We start from the raw sequence: 16,743 nt of genomic DNA, 5'->3' as shown, positions 1-16,743 counted from the left end.
TTTTTTTATTTGACAGGCAGAGTTAGAGAGTGAGAGAGAGACAGAGACAGAGACAGGTCTTCCTTCGTTGGTTCACCCCCTAAATGGCCGCTATGGCTGGTGTGCTGTGCCGATCCGAAGCCAGGAGCCAGGTGCTTCCTCCTGGTCTCCCATGTGGGTGTAGGGCCCGAGCACTTGGGCCATCCTCCACTGCACTCCTGGGCCACAACAGAGAGCTGGACTGGAAGAGGAGCAACCAAGACAGAATCCGGTGCCCCAACTGGGGCTAGAAGTTGTAGTACCGGAGCCACAGGTGGATATTTTCTTTTTTGCATTAAACTCTCCTGCCACCAGATCTCCCACATACCCACAGAGGGCAGATGATAATGACTTATTGAATGAACAGAATCTTGAGGTGTCAACTAAATAGAAGACTCATGAGTCAATACTCACCTTATGGGTGTACTGCAATATGAGAAAATTGAGGCAGGGGATTTTGGTCACACTCAACCTAAGAGTCCTTCTTAAAAATCAAAATAAATAGGAGCTGGTGCTGTGGTACAGCGGGTTAAAGTTCTGGGCTGAAGCACCGGCATCCCATATGGGCACTGGTTTGAGTCCCAGCTGCTCCTTTTCTGATCCAGCTCTCTGCTATGGCCTGGAAAAGCAGTAGAAGATAGCCCAAGTCCTTGGGCTCCTGCACCCATGGGGGAGACCTGGAAGAAGCTCTTGGCTCCTGGCTTCAGATCAGTGCAGCACCAGCTGGTACAACTCCAGCAACTGAGGCCATCTGGGGAGTGAACCATTGGATGGAAGACCTCTCTCTCTGTTTCTACCTCTCTCTGTAATTCTGTCTTTCAAATAAATTAAACACTCCTTGGAATTTACCCAAAGGAATTTAAATTGGCAAACAAAAAGCGGTCTGCACCCTAATGTTGATTGCAGCACAATCCACAATAAGCAAGACCTGGAACCAACCTAAATGCCCATCAACGGTAGACTGGATAAAGAAATTATGGGATATGTACTCTTTAGAATAATATACTGCAGTAAGAAACAATGAAATCCAGTCATTTGCAACAAAATGGAGGAATCTGGAATACATCATGATGAGTGAAATAAGCCAGTCCCAAAGGGACAAATACCATATGTTCTCCCTGATCGGTGACAACTGACTGAACACCAAAAAGGAAACCTGTTGAAGTGAAATGGACACTACGAGAAATGGTGACTTGATCAGCATAGCCCTGACTGTTAATGAACAACTTAATACATTATCCCTCTTAGTAGTTTTTTTTGTCTGTTCTACTTAATATGACTGGTTTAATTCTGTAATTAATACACAGTTATTCTTAAGTGTTGAAATTTAACTGAAATGTGATCCCTGTTAAACATAAGAGTGGGAATAAGATAGGAAAGAGATGTACAATTTGGGACATGCTCAAGCTGACTTGCCCCAAATGGTAGAGTTAGAAACATACCAGGGGACTCCAATTCAATCCCATCAAGGTGGCATGTACCAATACCATCTCACTAGTCCAAGTGATCAATTTCAGTTCACAATTGATCATAATGAAAGGACTAAGAGTCAAAGGGAGCACACAAACAAGTCTAGTACCTGCTAATACTAACCGATAGAATAAATAAAGGGGAGAGTGATCCAACATGGGAAGCGAGATACTCAGCAGACTCATAGAATGGCAGATGTCCTAAACAGCACTCTGGCCTCAGAATCAGCCCTAAAGGCATTTGGATCTGGCTGAAAAGCCCATGAGAGTATTTCAGGCATGGAAAGCCCAAGACACTCTGGAAAAAAAAAAAAAAACATAAATGAAAGATCTCTGTGAGTGAGATCCCAGTGGAAAGAACAGATCTTCAAAGAAGGAGGTACCTTTCTCTGAAGGGAGGAGAGAACCTCCACTTTGACTATGACCTTGTCTAAACAAGATAAGAGTCAGAGAACTCAAGGGGCTTCCATAGCCTTGGAAACTCATGACTGGTGCATAGGGAGATTACTGATGCCATAAACAGGAGTGTCAATTTGTAAAGTCAACAACAGGAGTCACTGTGCACTTACTCCTCATGTAGGATCTCTGTCCTTAATGTGCTGTGTATTGAGACTTAATGCTATAACGAGTACTCAAACAATATATTTCACTTTGTGTTTCCATGGGGGTGCAAACTGTTGAAATCTTTACTTAATGTATACTAAACTGATCTTCTGAAAAAAAAAAAGAAGAAGAAGAAGAAATTATCAATTCCCAACTTGACTCTCACTGGGATTAAACATGACAATAGGTCTGATCTGATTTCATCATCATTTACAAAATCATCTATTATTTTTCACTTTATGTTTCTGTGTGGGAGCAAACTGTTGAAATCTTTACTTAATGTATGCTAAACTGATCTTCTGTATATAAAGAGAATAGAAAATGAATCCTCATGTGAATGGAAGGGGAGAGGGAGTGGGAAAGGGGAGAGTTGCGGGTGGGAGGGACGTTATGGGGGGGAAGCTACTGTAATCCATAAGCCATACTTTGGAAATTTATATTCACTAAATAAAAGTTAAAAAAAAAAAGCAAAATAAATAAATAATCCATTCACAACTCAGAAGTACCCAGCTGCCAACCTCTTAAGTATATGCTCCAGAAAATGAGAAATCCCCTAAGACTAGAGGTGGGCAAGCACTATCTTGACACTTTCAAAACCATGTGAGGAGAAAAAGCCCCACCCCACTAGAACCCATTCATCCAAGGATACAGCAGAAGCCTCAGAGGCTGGCCTCACTGCACATTTGCCAACAGGATAGGCAGGGCACAGAAGGCGTGAAGATATTTGTGGTCTCACGGTGCTGGCTCCAGCTGTTGACACACAAAGAATGGGTGATAGGCAGGCGTTCGAGCTAGCCCTGCCTCTGCCTGGCCACCACTTCAGTATGCATGGACCAAATCTGCATCTGGAGTGCCTGCTGAGGCCAGGGGATACATGGGGACCTGCAGTCAGAGGAAGTTTGAAGCACTAGCTTCAAGGTTGGAGAGTTGCCATAGCAACAACACTTTTAGGGGTTGATGTGACAGGGACAGCCCTGGGAAGATGAACTGGTCTCCTGACCCCATGTCTTTCCCTTTATGCTCCTCTGACTTACAACGTGAATGAGGCTCTGACAGAGGGAGAGTGGGGCGTGGGATTTGCAAGGCAGACAGGTGAGCAAGTGAAGCAATCTGACTTCTTACCTGGCACAACTAGAGAAGAGGAGAGATTTGCAGGCTAGAAACAGAGCAGAGAGACAGCAAAATAATACATCCCTGTTGCCCCTTCCCCAAGATGCACAATTGACCTCTTCTTAAATCAGAATTGATGGTAGTAGTGATGTTGGAAATTGTGAGTGAAGGGCCCAATGCGGCTAATTTTCTGTTTGTCTTTCCTGTAAAAGGTATAGCAAGTGATATCTACTTAAAACATACACATAGCTTGAGCCTGACTGAGAGTTCTTGCAAAATATAAGTACACCTTGTGAACTTGAAAGATGCTAACTGTGTGGCCCCTCACTGGGGATTTGGAGTTCTGTAATTAGAGCTGAAGCAGCCAGGACATGAACCAGTGTCTATATGAGATACCAGCATTGCAGGCAGCACCTTTACCCACTACTCCACAGGGCCAGCATTGTTATATATTTCTCTTTTGAGCTTTATACCTCTTGCCTGGCAGAATTTTTCAGAAGTATAATTCCCAGCATAATACTCCTGGCCTGGCACTTTGAGATAGTGAATTCTGGCTACAGAACAAATATAGCTAAGTTTATTAATGGACTGCAAGTAAAACTAGCCTGAAGACCACTCCTTCTAAACCCTCATTGTTGCTCAAAGTTGGCTAAAAATGTGCTCACACTGAACCCTTCTCATCAAATGTTTCTCTCTTGACATGGGTCTGGATCAAAAACCAGGTCAAATAAAACCAGGAAAAATTGGAACATGATCAGCTGCATTTTCAGAAATGGATTTTGGTCACAAAGAGGAAACAAAAATCAAGATGCAATGAGTCATTAGTGTCAATCCTAAATCAGATTAGATGAAGCAGGATGGTTATAAAGGGAGGGTTTTTTAATGAATTATTGTTTGATAGTAACTATAACAGAACATTCTGTCAGAACTATATCCTCTGGAGAGGGCTTCCATTTTGAAGGGGAGACGCTACCTTGATGTGATACTTAGCGTTCTCATACCTAATGCTAGAAATTTTGTACAGCACCCACAGTGAACTTCTGAGGAAGTTCTTTGACATTGCTGTTCCTGAAATTCTGGGATTAGGATGCAGAGTACTAATTCAAACTTTGGAAAAATAAAATTGCTAATGCTGTAAGATTGATCTGGGCATTGCCATGTGAGGCTGGCTGATATGTCTCAGAATAACAGTCACTTGTGTACTGCAGGACACAGAGTAGCTCACTTTTGGCCAACCCAGCACAATACACACAACTCACTGTGTGTGCTTCCACTCCTGGAGCAAAGGTTACTGGCTCATTTTGGGCTATTTGGAAGATATTAAGACATACTATTTGATAACCAAAATGTTACTCTGAAGCTATAATTTTTTTTTGACAGGCAGAGTTAGTGAGAGACAGACAGAGAGAAAGGTTTTCTTTCCGTTGGTTCATCCCCCAAACGGGTGCCATGGCAGGCACACTGCACCCATCCAAAGCCAGGAGCCAGGTGCTTCCTTCTGGTCTCCCATGCAGGTGCAGGGCACAAGCACCTGGGCCATCCTCTACTGCCTTCCTGGGCCACCTCAGAGAGCTGGACTGGAAGAGGAGCAACTGGGACAGAACCAGTGCCCCAACCAGGACTAGAACCCTGAGTGCTGGTGTCGCAGTAGGAAGATTAGTCCAGTGAGCCATGGCACTGGCCTGAAGCTATAACGTTTAATCCAGTCACCTTGTCACGAGACCCCTCTGGGGCACATATATGTGAATAATTTTATGATATTGAACAGCTGGATCTGAGCAATGTCCCTTTAGCAGAGGGGGGAACACCCATTCCATGCCCTAGAAAGCCCATGGGTCTGGCCTTGCTAAGGCAACTGCAAATGGGACTTGAAATTCAATAAACCTATAGCAGGCTAAATCTTTTTTTAAAAAGATTTATTTACTTATTTATTTGAGAAGCAGAGAGAGAGAGAGATCATCCATCCATTGTTTCACTCCCCAAATGGCCACAGTGGCTGGAGCTGGGCCAATCCAAATCAGGAGCCAGGAACATCTTCCAGGTATCCTGAGCAGGTACAGGGCCCCAGGACTTGGGCATCTTCTACTGCTTTCCCAGGCCATAGTAGAGAGCTGAATTGGAAGTGGAGTAGCTGCAATGTGAACCAGTGCCCATATGGGATGCTAGCATTGTGGGCACTGGCTTTACCTGCTATGCCACAGTGCCAGCATCCCATATGGGCACTGGTTCAAGTCCTAGCTGCTCCACTTCTAATCCACTCTCTGCCATTGCCTGGGAGGAGAGTGGAAGATGGCCCAAGTACATGGGCTCCTACACCTGTGTGAGAGACCTGGAAGAAGCTCCAAGGCTCCTGGCTTTGAATTGGCTCAGCTTCTGCCATTGAAGCCATCTGGGCAGAGAACCAGCAAATGGAAGACTTCTCTCTGCCTCTGCCTCTCTGTAACTCTGCCTTTCAAATAAATAAATAAATCTAAAAAACAAAAAGCTGCACAGAAACTGGCTGTGCAATCCTTCTCATAATGCAGAGGATCTCTACAGCTAAACCCGAGACTAGAAACTTTATCTGAAGCAATACCTACAGGGGCTGGTGTTGTAGTGTACCAGGTAAAACTGCCAACTTCTACTCAGTATCCCATATGGATGCTGGTTAGAGTCACAGCTGCTCCACTTCTGATCCAGCTCCCTGCTAATGGCCTTGCAAAAGCAGCAGAAGGTGACTCAAGTACTTGTTCCCCTACTGAAGAGTTAAAATTGTATATGTGCAGGTATAAAAAGTTAAGCTTAAGCTTACAGGTTTAAACCTTCCTGGTACAGCTGTAAAAATAAGACAGGGTTAAGTAGCACCTTGACAGTAGGGACTCCATTTTGGAGCACTTGAGACTGCATTCTGGGAAAGCAACCCCCCCCCCCACCGTGAGACTGGTCTAAAACTATGATCTCAAATAGTCGGACAATAGCAGTGCACTACATCACCCTTGGCAATGCACAAAAACCCCCTAGCATGATTGCTCAAGCTTAAAAGTAAAAAGGTTGCACCTGGGTTACCTGGGCTAATAATAAAGATGTGATTTGTCTGTGTCTTACATTAATGTCACGTCAAAATTGCTAATTGTAATATTGTAACTGGTATTGTCAAGATTATGATAAATATTAATTTCACTTAGGTTTTAGGTTATGTTGACCCCAGTAACCATATACTCTCTTTTGATTTTATGTACTCTCTTTTGATTTTAGCAACTGTGTATAGCAACCGTGCATAGCAACTATGTATTCCCCCCTTCCCGGTTTTGCGGTTTTTGCCTTTATAAACCCTAACCTTTGGTTATTTGGGGCTGCTCTGTTCATGTATGATCAGACAGCACCAGCATGCTGGATAATCAATAAATATTTAACCCTTTGCTGGTTGCATGAGAGAAAAGTCTCTTGGAGTCATTCCTCGGGCGGTGGGCTTTTTCAGACTCTAACACTACCACTCATGTGGAACACCCTGAAGAAGCTCCTAGCTTTGTCATGATCAATCCCTGGATTATGCAACCATCTGAGAAGTGAACGAGCAATGGAAAATCTCTCTCTTTCTTTCTCTGTTAACTTGACAATCAAGTAAATAAATAACTAATAAAATAAATACATAAAACTTTGTCTCCTTTCATTCTTACAATACGCTGGTCAGACAGTCATTGTTCCTTTTCCCTGAGGTTTCAGGAATAATAAGAAATAGGGGCAATTGAGACAAAACTTCTATAATACAAAATCAGGGCTCAGCCTCTTGTCTGTGTCTCTTAGCCCAAAATTTCCTTGCCTATACAATATCAAAAAAATTTGGGACCAATGCTATGGCACGGTAGGCTAAGCCTCTACCTGCAGTGCCAGCATCTCATATGGGTGATGGTTCTAGTCCCAGCTGCTCCACTTTTGATCCAGCTCCCTGCTAATGGCTTTGGAAAGCAACAGAAGATGGCCCATGTCTTTAGGCCTCTACATCCATGTGGAAAGAATTTTCTGGCACCTGGCTTCAGATCAGCTCAGCTCTGTCTATTGTGGCCATTTAGGGAGTGAACCAACAGATGGAAGACCTCTCTCTCTCTCCCTGCTTGTCTGTAAACTCTGCCTCTGAAGTAAATAAATCTTTTTTTAAAAAAAGGGAGTGATACAGCTGGCCTCACAAGCTAGTAATCACTGGACAAAAGAAGTCATTTGTTTCTGCAATAGATAAAACCCTGCTAGCCAAAATTGTCTGGAAAGGATTATTTAGGGGAGTTTCAGATCAGGTAAGAAAAATCCAAGTCTGGGAAGTAAATAACTATCATTTACATGTAAACCCCAGGTCAACTGAAGCCCACCGGGACATCATAAAAATTCCCTAAAGAACATGTCATTGCCAACAATAAAAGGAAGATCACAAGCACCACTGAACAATCGGAAACTTGGCCAAAGCTCAACAATCACCTGTCAGCCCCCATTTTAATCTATAAAAACCTTTACTTCTAACTTCTCAGGAAGCCCTGAAATTAAGCAAAAGTTCTCATCTTACTTTGGACTTTGCCATAAATACCTCAATCTACCACCACTCAATGTCAGTGATTGGCTTACTGTGTGTTGTGCAAGCACATATAGGTTAGGGGGTTTTTTTGTTTTATTTTTTGTTTCTGTTTTAAAGATTTATTTATTCCTTTGAGACTCAGAATTACACAGAGAGAGGAGAGGCAGAGAGAGAGAGAGAGAAAGAGAGAGAGGTCTTCCATCTGCTGGCTCACTCTCTAATTGGCTGCAATGGCTGAAGCTGCACTGATCTGAAACCAGGAGCTTCTTCTGGGTCTCCCATGTGGGTTCAGAGGCCCAAGGACCTAGGCCATTTTCCACTGCTTTCCCAGGCCAAAGCAGAGAGCTGGATCAAAAGTGGAGCAGCTGGGACTCAAAGTGGTGCCCATATAGTATGCCAGCACTGCAGGCAGTGATTTTTATCTGGTATGCCATGGGGCAGGTCCTGGTTAGGGGGTTCTATAACAACATTGTTAATGAGTTTGGGGGAATTGTTGTGCAATAGGAGCAGCAATGGGACTTGAACTCAGGCATGCTGACATAGAATGTAGGCATCTCAAGCAGTGCTCCAATCACTATGCTAAATCCCATTCCCCTAGTTTGTTAAATTAACTTTCTATTTGAATGCCAGAGAGACTAAGACAGCAGAGATGATCCATCTGATGGTTCACTCCCCAAATGCCTAGAATAGCTAGGGCTAAGTGAGGCCAAAGCCAAGATCCAAGAACTCATTCCAGGTCTCCGTCATGGTTGGCATGGATCTGAGTGGCTTAGCCTCCAAGGGTGAACATTAGCAAGATGATGAAATTAGGAGAAGAGCCAGGACTCTGTCCTAGGCACTCTTGTAGCTGATGTGGGTGTCCCAAGTGACAGCTTAATTGTTGTGCCAAATTCCAGCCCAGCTAACTTTGTTGAGGTATTTTCCCTCACAAGTCTCTTTCTCTACTTAGAAGAGGGAAAACTGATTTTTCTTTGACAAAAATTGTCAACTAAACAGGGAGATTCACACAGATGAAAATGAGATACACTCTATTATTTTAAATATATTATTTCAAAGTTTGCTTTTTATAAATTCAGGAAAGTAAGAAGATAATAGATTGTGGTTTGGGTACAAATAATATATCTAAACTGAGCATAACATGAATTTTAACACCTCTGCTTTAGAAGACATTTACAACTACTTTGAAGTTGTGTAGAAGAGAATGATATAGAGTTAATGAAAGCAGGAATGCAGGAGTTCAGATTCTTCTTTTCACCTCAGGCTCCAATGCAGGACCACCAAGTCTGTATTTCAATGTTCGGATACACTATGTATATTTTCACACTGTTTTTGTCTGCCACTCTCTGAATCTATGTTGGGATTTCTTCCCCAAGCCTTCTTGAATCTGTAGAAATATCACAGCATGATATAGCTCCATCCCATTAAAACAATAATGGATACATGACTCTTCCTTAAACTTTATATGAAGAAACACAGAATAACTCACCTGGAAGCATTTCAGAAAATGAGATAAACATTCAGGGAAAAAGCATTTGGCATGGTAGTGAAAAGACCCACATTCCATGTTATGGTACCTGGGTTCAAGTCCCAGTACTGATTCTGATCCAGCTTCCTGTTCATACACAAGCAGGTGAGCAGCAAGCTCAATAGTTATCTCTCTGTTACCAGCATGGTGGATTCAGAATAAGATTCTGGCTTCTGACTGCCCTGGCCGGTCCCAGCAGATGCAAAGACAATCTCTCTGCCTCTGTTTCCCTCTATGGGTGTGTGAGTGTGTGTGTCCCTCTGTCTCTTAATCAGTATCTCTCTTTTCAAATGAATTTTTTTAAAGATTTGCTTATTTGAAAGGGAGAGTTACAGAGAAGAGGCAGACAGAGTTTGAGAGAGAAGTCTTCCATCCACTGGTTCGCTTCCCAGATGACTGCAACAGCTGGAGCCACACCAATCTGAAGCCAGAAGCCAGAACCTATTCCAGGTCTCCCACATGGTCGTAGGGACCTAAGGACTTGGGCCATGTTCTATTGCCTTCCCAGGCCATAGCAGAAAGCTGGATCGAAACTTGAGCAGCCAGAACACAAACCGATGCCTATACTGGATGCCAGCACTGCAAGTGGTGGCTTTACCGGTAACACTATGCCACAGTGCTGCCCCATGAAATGTTTTCTAAAAATGAGAAACATCATGGACAATATTTTCTCCTAAGCCATCAGGGTCATGTTCAGCATCTTTACCTACATGTAGAAACTGCCCAAGTCTTCCAGAAGCTGCAATCATATCTTAGCTCAATCTTGAGGGAAAAATGCTCTTGTTTTCCTGTAGGTGCTGTGCATACATCACTGGTAGTAGCAAGCCTGTGCTTGACTTCTCCAGGGTGAGTTTTGGTGCAAAGGTCACTGTTTAGCGGTGGCTTGCTGCCCCCTGCTGGCCCTCTGGTGGAACTAATAAAGTGTTTGGCAGATACTGACAAATTGTTTACAAACTTTCAAGACCCTACATAATGATGAATAGCAAAGTTAAAGTGGTCACAACTTCCCATTTTATAAAGCTATAGGAATGGAGAGACTGAGCTTCCTCTAATCTCAGCTTCAACTGTATCCCATTACCTTTTTTATGTGCATTTCACTTCCAATTATTTCACAATATTTTCTGTTGTCCTTTGTGATTTGTTTCTGTAGCTCCTAGGAGTGTGTTCCTATTTTCCACATATTGTGCACTTCTCAAATGTTCTTCTGTTACTGATATTCCAGGTGAATCTACTGTGGTCATAGGATGTCCTTTTTTATTTTTATTCTTTTAATTTTATTTAGGTTCTTTTGTGATCTAGCAAAAGGTCTTCTGCAGACCATGTTCTGTGAGTACTTGAACAGAATGTGTATTCTTTTGTTCAAGTACATGGTCAAGTTGCTTTATCCTTTCCAATATATTGCAAACCTGTTCTGTCCATTATTAAAAGTGACACATTTCTGTCTCCTAATATTAATTTTTTAAGAATTATTATATCTAATATTGTACTAGAGAGAGAGAGAGGCCTTCCTCTGCTGATTTTCTTTCAAAATTGCTACAAAGCTGGCCAGTGTTGTGGCGCAGTAGGCAAAACCACTGCCTGCAGTGGCAGCATCCCATACGGATCCTGGATTGAGTCCTGGCTGTTTCAGTTCTGATCCAGCTCTCTTCTATGGCCTAGGAAAACAGTGGAACATGGCCCAAGTCCTTGGGCCCCTGCAACTACTCCAGCTATTTTGGCAATCTGGGGAGTGAACCAGTGGATGGATGACCTCTCTCTCTCTCTCTCTCTCTCTCTTTGTTTGACTCTCTGTAACTCTGTCTTTCACACAAATAAATAAATCTTTTGAAAAGGTGAGTTAGCCAGGAGCTGGATCACTAGAACTGCCAGGACTAGAACGAGTGCCACAATTGGTGGCTTTACTCTATGCCACAGTCCCCCTTCCTAATACTAGTCTTGACCAGTCTTTTCTCTGATTTTTGTCATTTTCTTTCATTTAATGTTGGGCTTCTTTGTTAGATACATGCATATCTAGAATTAATCTTATCCAGGTTGATTGACCCTTTTATTACTCTAAAATGTCATTTATCTGTAGTACCTTTATTTTAGAGTTTATTCTCTTATTACAATAGTCAGCACGTATACACATCTCTTTTATAATTACCTTACATTGCATATCCATATTTCATGCTTTAACCTCTAATACTTTTGTATTAGAAGCACCACTGTTCTGATGCTTAAGGTTCATTTGCTCCATGATTCTGGCTTTTTCATTTTATCTTAAAGATTTATTTTATTTTGAAAGACAGATACAGCAATCATGAAGGGAGCACAGTCCAGAGTAGGCAAAGCAGCCCCTGGTACAAATCACCCCTGTGAGCTGTCTTGCTGCTTCCTGAATATTTCTTTGAATCAGAAATAACCTGAGCAACTAGTTGTTAACCTGGTGTCATTGGCCTAAGGAGTTTCAGACTGGCACAAACCAGATTGAAATTCCAACTGAAATCTAGGGAAATGTATTTGGTAAGTATCAAACTTGTACATGGTGGTACCAGGTAATATCTCTTTTAGTATTTTGTTCAGCTGTTAGTGGATATTGGTTTTTTTGTTTTGTTTTGAAAAGATTTATTTATTGATTTGAATGACAGAGGTACAGAGAGAGAGGGAGACAGAAAGAATTTCCATCCATGGTTCACTCCCCAATTGGCCATAATGACCAGGATCAGGTTGGTCCAAAACCAGGTATCAGGAGCTTCTTCTTCCAAGTCTCCCACATGGGTTCAGGGGCCCATGGACTTGGGCAATTTTCTATTGTTATCCCAGGCCATAGCAGAGAGCTGGATTGGAAGAGGAGCAGCCAGGACTAGAACCAGCACCCATATGGGATGCCGGCACTTCAGGAGAGGGTGTTAACCCACTGTGGCACAGTGCCAGCCCAAGAAATTGTTTTCTAACTTGGTTCTTTTACGGTCTGGACTAAACAGCAATTGTAATCAGAGCTCTATTCTGATTGCCCCTTAGCACTTATTTTCTAAAATAAATAAGTTGTATTTGGAAACTACAAAAGAAAAAGCTGTTTTATTATAATACTGCTTGACCTCCTTAAGACTGAATAAGAAATGGCCACTTAAAAGATCTCTGAATGGGGCTGGGGCTGTGATGTAATGGGCTAAGCTACCACCACAGGTGTCTGCATCCCATGTGGGCATGATTTCTAGTCCTGGCTGCTCCTCTTCTCATCCAGCTCTAAGCTGTGACATGGAAAAGCAGTAGAGATTTGCCAAGTGCTTGGGCCTCTGCACCCATGTGGGATACCCAGGAGGAACTCTTGTTCCTGACTTAGGATTGGCCCAGATATGGCCATTGTGGTGATTTGAGGAGTGAACCAGATGGAAGACCTTTCTCTCTGTCTCTCCCTTTCTCTATAACTACTGATGGTCTGGGTGGAGGCTTCTTGGAAATAGAATTCAGTTGTTCACAGTCGATGGTTACATATTTCCTCATGAGCTGTCAGTGAGGTCTGCCTTCTGTCATTTCCTTTCAGTGGGCTCCTGAAACTCCCATGCAAACACCATTATTCATAGGTCATTCAAAACACCAGCAGCCAGTGTCAGCCAAAATATGAAAATTTTAACCAAGGTTAAAATTATGTTCTGTGTATTAAGTACAATGAATCAGAATCAGCCTTTTGAGTTTTCTTTTATAGGAAAAATTTTCAAAATCCTAGCTTTAAGGAGCTGGCGCTGAGTCATAGCTGGTAAAACCACTGCCTGCAGTGCCATTATCTCATATGGGCACTGGTTTGAGTTTTGACTGCTCCACTTCTAACACAGCTCTCTGTTATGGCCTGGAAAGGCAGTAGAAGGGTGCCCAATTCCTTGGGCCCCTGCACCCATGTAGGAGACCCAGAAGAAGCTCCTGTCTCCTGGCTTTGGATTGGCCCTGTTCCAGCAGTTGTGACAATTTGGGGAAGGTGAATCAGCCAATTGAAGACCTCTCTCTCTCTCTTTGCCTCTGCCTCTTTGTAACTCTTCCTTTCAAATAAATAAATAAATCTTTATTTGCTGATAGATCAGGATTTCTCTCATTTGTCAGTTTAAAATGGCTAATCAGAATAAAAAATGAAAGGGACTCTGTGAAGAGGCTGGAGTCTCCCCTATTTAGATATTAGAACCCAGATACCCCCCTACCCAGCACCATACTAAGGTGGACTGAGGGGTAACCCCCAGGGGACATCTGGAGGGGCCTAGGCCTGCCACTCCTTTCCTCTACCCCATTTTTGGCATGTGATGAAAAATATTGCATTTTGGATTTTTCTCTTTTGTCCTTGCACTTTAAAATCACCTTAACTGTAGGCTAGGGGAAGCTCTGAGGGGCTCACTTAAGAAAGCCACCCAATCCCTCCCTCCCAAGAAAGGGGGGATTTTCTAATAGTGTTTTGAATTAGGCCAGATGCTTTTCCTGATCCCCCTCCTACGACCACCACCAATGTCATGGAGCTCTGACCCCTTTCCTGGGGAAACTAAATGCCAATAAGCCTAGAAAACTAACTTTCCACAACTCCTTTCCTCTTCTAACCAAGAGCTCAGACTCCCCTTTCTCCAGGTTTCTTTCCTGATCACTTAGCACCAACAGGGGGTTCTACTACTTCCTTAGTTGGTAACAGACAAGAGAGGGACCATGGGGGGAAAGGTAGATTCTGGTGTCTCCCCTCTTTTCCTGCTGCACTGAGGACCAGGAACAGTAAGATCCTCCTTCTTCTACATGTCCCGCCCTCATTTTCCCATCCCAAGATAGATATATAATTTCTTTGATATTTATACACACACCTGGTAATGAAGAAGAGGAAAAAATGGAATCTATAACAATAATAAAGAAATTGTTTCTGGTTTAAAAATGATCTGGTTCCCTCCAGGGCAAGCAATTGCAGAAATGTCCACTGAGTCTGGTCCAGGGATTAGGGAAGGAAGGTCTTAAAAGGTAAAAGGGGGGAGCTACTACCCCAGCCTCAGGGCCCCAACTCCCCAACTCTGTTGCATTTTATAAAACACTCATCCTCTGGGAATTGGGGTTTTAAAAAATGTCTGTGCAGGGGAGGGGAGCCCCTTGGGGGAAGGAAGGTGGCCACCCGGGGCCCTTTGGTGTAGACACAGTGGTGAGGGAAGGGGAGGCACTGAAGGCTCACACCATATCTCAGGTGGTACCACCCACTCATGACAGTTTCTTGACTCCTCCCCTTGTGGGGCCAGGGGAGGCTGAGCTGATGCTCTTGGGTTGCTGTTGGATTTGCTGTGGGCGGTATTGAGCTGTACTTCATCTTCAGGCATCAGCAGTGGCTGCAAGGCCACTTCCTCTATCTCAGAGACACCAGGTGGGGATTTTTGGCTGCTGTAAGATGTTTAATGGCCCAGATATGGGGTGGTTAGACCTGGTTCAGGGGACCCTAGTCCCTGGCCCCTTAGCCTTTCTGGCTTCCCAAAATGTGGGACAGCTGGGCGTCCAAATGGAGTCTTGCTCAGTGGTGATCTCTTCGGGTCAGCTAAGGAGGAAGCCCTATGAGGGCATGGCCTGAGCCAGGTGTTGACTGAATGCCTGAGTCTCCCAAGCCTGGCTCTTCCTCATGGACTGGGAGCTGGGTGACTGGTACAGCAGCTTCTCTCATCCCTGGAGGGAGGCCACAATGTGGCACCACAGATTGTCATAACAGACTGGTGAGGGCTCTCGTGTTGGACCTGTTGGCACCAAACGTGGATGCCTCTCGGCTTCCCATTGCTGGGTCAGGCAGGCTGACAGGAAGGGAGAGGTGTAGCTGAAAGCTGGGTCTGGCTCAGGCTTCCATTGCATGTCTGATTGGCCAGGCTCTTACAGGAGGTGGAAGTGGTGCCCTCTGAACGCATGGACTGCAACTCGTCCAGCACAAAACCTGTTCTCTGGGCTGACTTGAGGCTGGAGGAATGAGAGCCACTGGAAAGTGGGTCAAAGTGAAAGCTTTTGCCAAAGGTGGGAGAACAGAAGCTCTCGGGTTCCAAGCTGGGCTCTGAGTGGTAACTGGGATGACGGCTGCTCTCTGCAGTTGAGGTTGGCTTCCTCAAACTGCCCCCATGACTAACTTGGTGCTGGAGGAATGAGGCAGGGCAGCTGATGTACTGCTGCTACTGTAACCCGGCCGACACTTGTACATGGTTGGTGTGGGGGGCTGTCCTTGCCCCAAAAGCTGCTATCTCCATTAGTAGCCAGGCAAAGGTGTGTTCGCAGTCCCATGCAGCTGCTCAGGTCTGGCATAGGAGGAGGCCGGGGTTTGGCATTTGCGGACTGGCTCTCTGTTGTTTCCAAGCTTCCCTTAGACTTAGTTCCCCTAAGCTCTCCCTGGATGCCATTATCCATGATCTTCACAGTAATCTGACACTTCTGACTGAAGGAAGGGAGGTCTGATTACAATTGTCTTCTCTTTCTTTGGTCTTCCCAAATATCTGGGTGCTGGGGAATTGCAAAGTGCATTGTTACAGCAGCCATTGGTGAAGGGGCTCATGCCTCCCTGGAATTTACCCATAACCTGTTCATTGGTTGTGCGTCCCCAGGCCACCAGCACCACATGAAACCTGGTGAGGTCAGCTACAGGGATGAAGAATAAGCCAGCAACATACTTCACTGCCATTGTGACAGTGTGCAGACCCCTGAGAGCTCCTCTATGTGGCAGAGGACATAAAGGAGGCCAAAGCCAAATATACCCATAGAGTGGGCTGTCAAGGAAAGGAGGAAGAGGAAGAAACAATGCTAGTTCTGGTGGCCAATACAGTTGTTCACCCAGGGGCAGGGATGATCAAATTCCTCCACACAATTATCACAGACACTTTGTGGGAATGCTGAGGAGGACAGTAGCAGCGGCAGGTGGCACATCCTTTCATGCACACCTGGATGCCCTTGATCTCCACTGTTTTGTCAAGGGAGCTCGAAAATCTTCCTTGTCCTCATCTTCCTCAGCTCAAGGGAAAATGCCTGGGTCCATGAAGGTGGCCCTACTGAAATTGGCCAGAACAAAGAGAAACATAACTGCATTGTAGATGGGCACTGCAGGTGACATATTCAGGCTTAGTTCTGGACACGTACAAGCAAAGAAGAGTGTTGTAGCTCCCACTAAGAAGATAGCAGCTGCTGAGGCCAGGACGTGTTTCTGGGTCTGAATCTCTATCCAGACTCTGCGGGCATGTTGGAGCTCTGAAGGGACATCTAACCTGCTGCATAGCCCAGGCCAACACAGAGGCAGAACGGATAAGACAATGGGATAAGGGAACCAACAGAGAAGAGTACAGGAAAAAAAAATCAGGGAAACCAAAAATTTAGAATTATCATCCTTCCACATCCCCAAAAAAACTGAAGGTCAAAATATCTCAAATGAAGGAAAGCATATGGGAGGGGGAAAGGTGATTGCAAGTGATAAATAACCACTTCCCCAGAACAAAGCAGAAGAGGAGGTTAAGAAACACAACTTGGGGGCTGGC

The 16,743-nt window shown here is 44.2% G+C and overlaps 1 pseudogene; it reads right to left on the bottom strand.

The window, feature by feature from the left end:
• Nucleotides 1–14,410: 14,410 nt before the first annotated feature.
• Nucleotides 14,411–16,450, bottom strand: LOC100345311 (palmitoyltransferase ZDHHC5 pseudogene; annotated as a pseudogene).
• Between the last annotated feature and the right edge of the window lie 293 nt (nt 16,451–16,743).

The sequence above is a fragment of the Oryctolagus cuniculus genome, unplaced genomic scaffold, assembly GCF_964237555.1.
Source record: "Oryctolagus cuniculus unplaced genomic scaffold, mOryCun1.1 SCAFFOLD_64, whole genome shotgun sequence".
In the NCBI taxonomy this organism is placed as follows: Eukaryota; Metazoa; Chordata; class Mammalia; order Lagomorpha; family Leporidae; genus Oryctolagus; species Oryctolagus cuniculus.
Note: the sequence above shows the minus strand (reverse complement) of the source record. Positions and strands in the feature narration are given on the sequence as shown.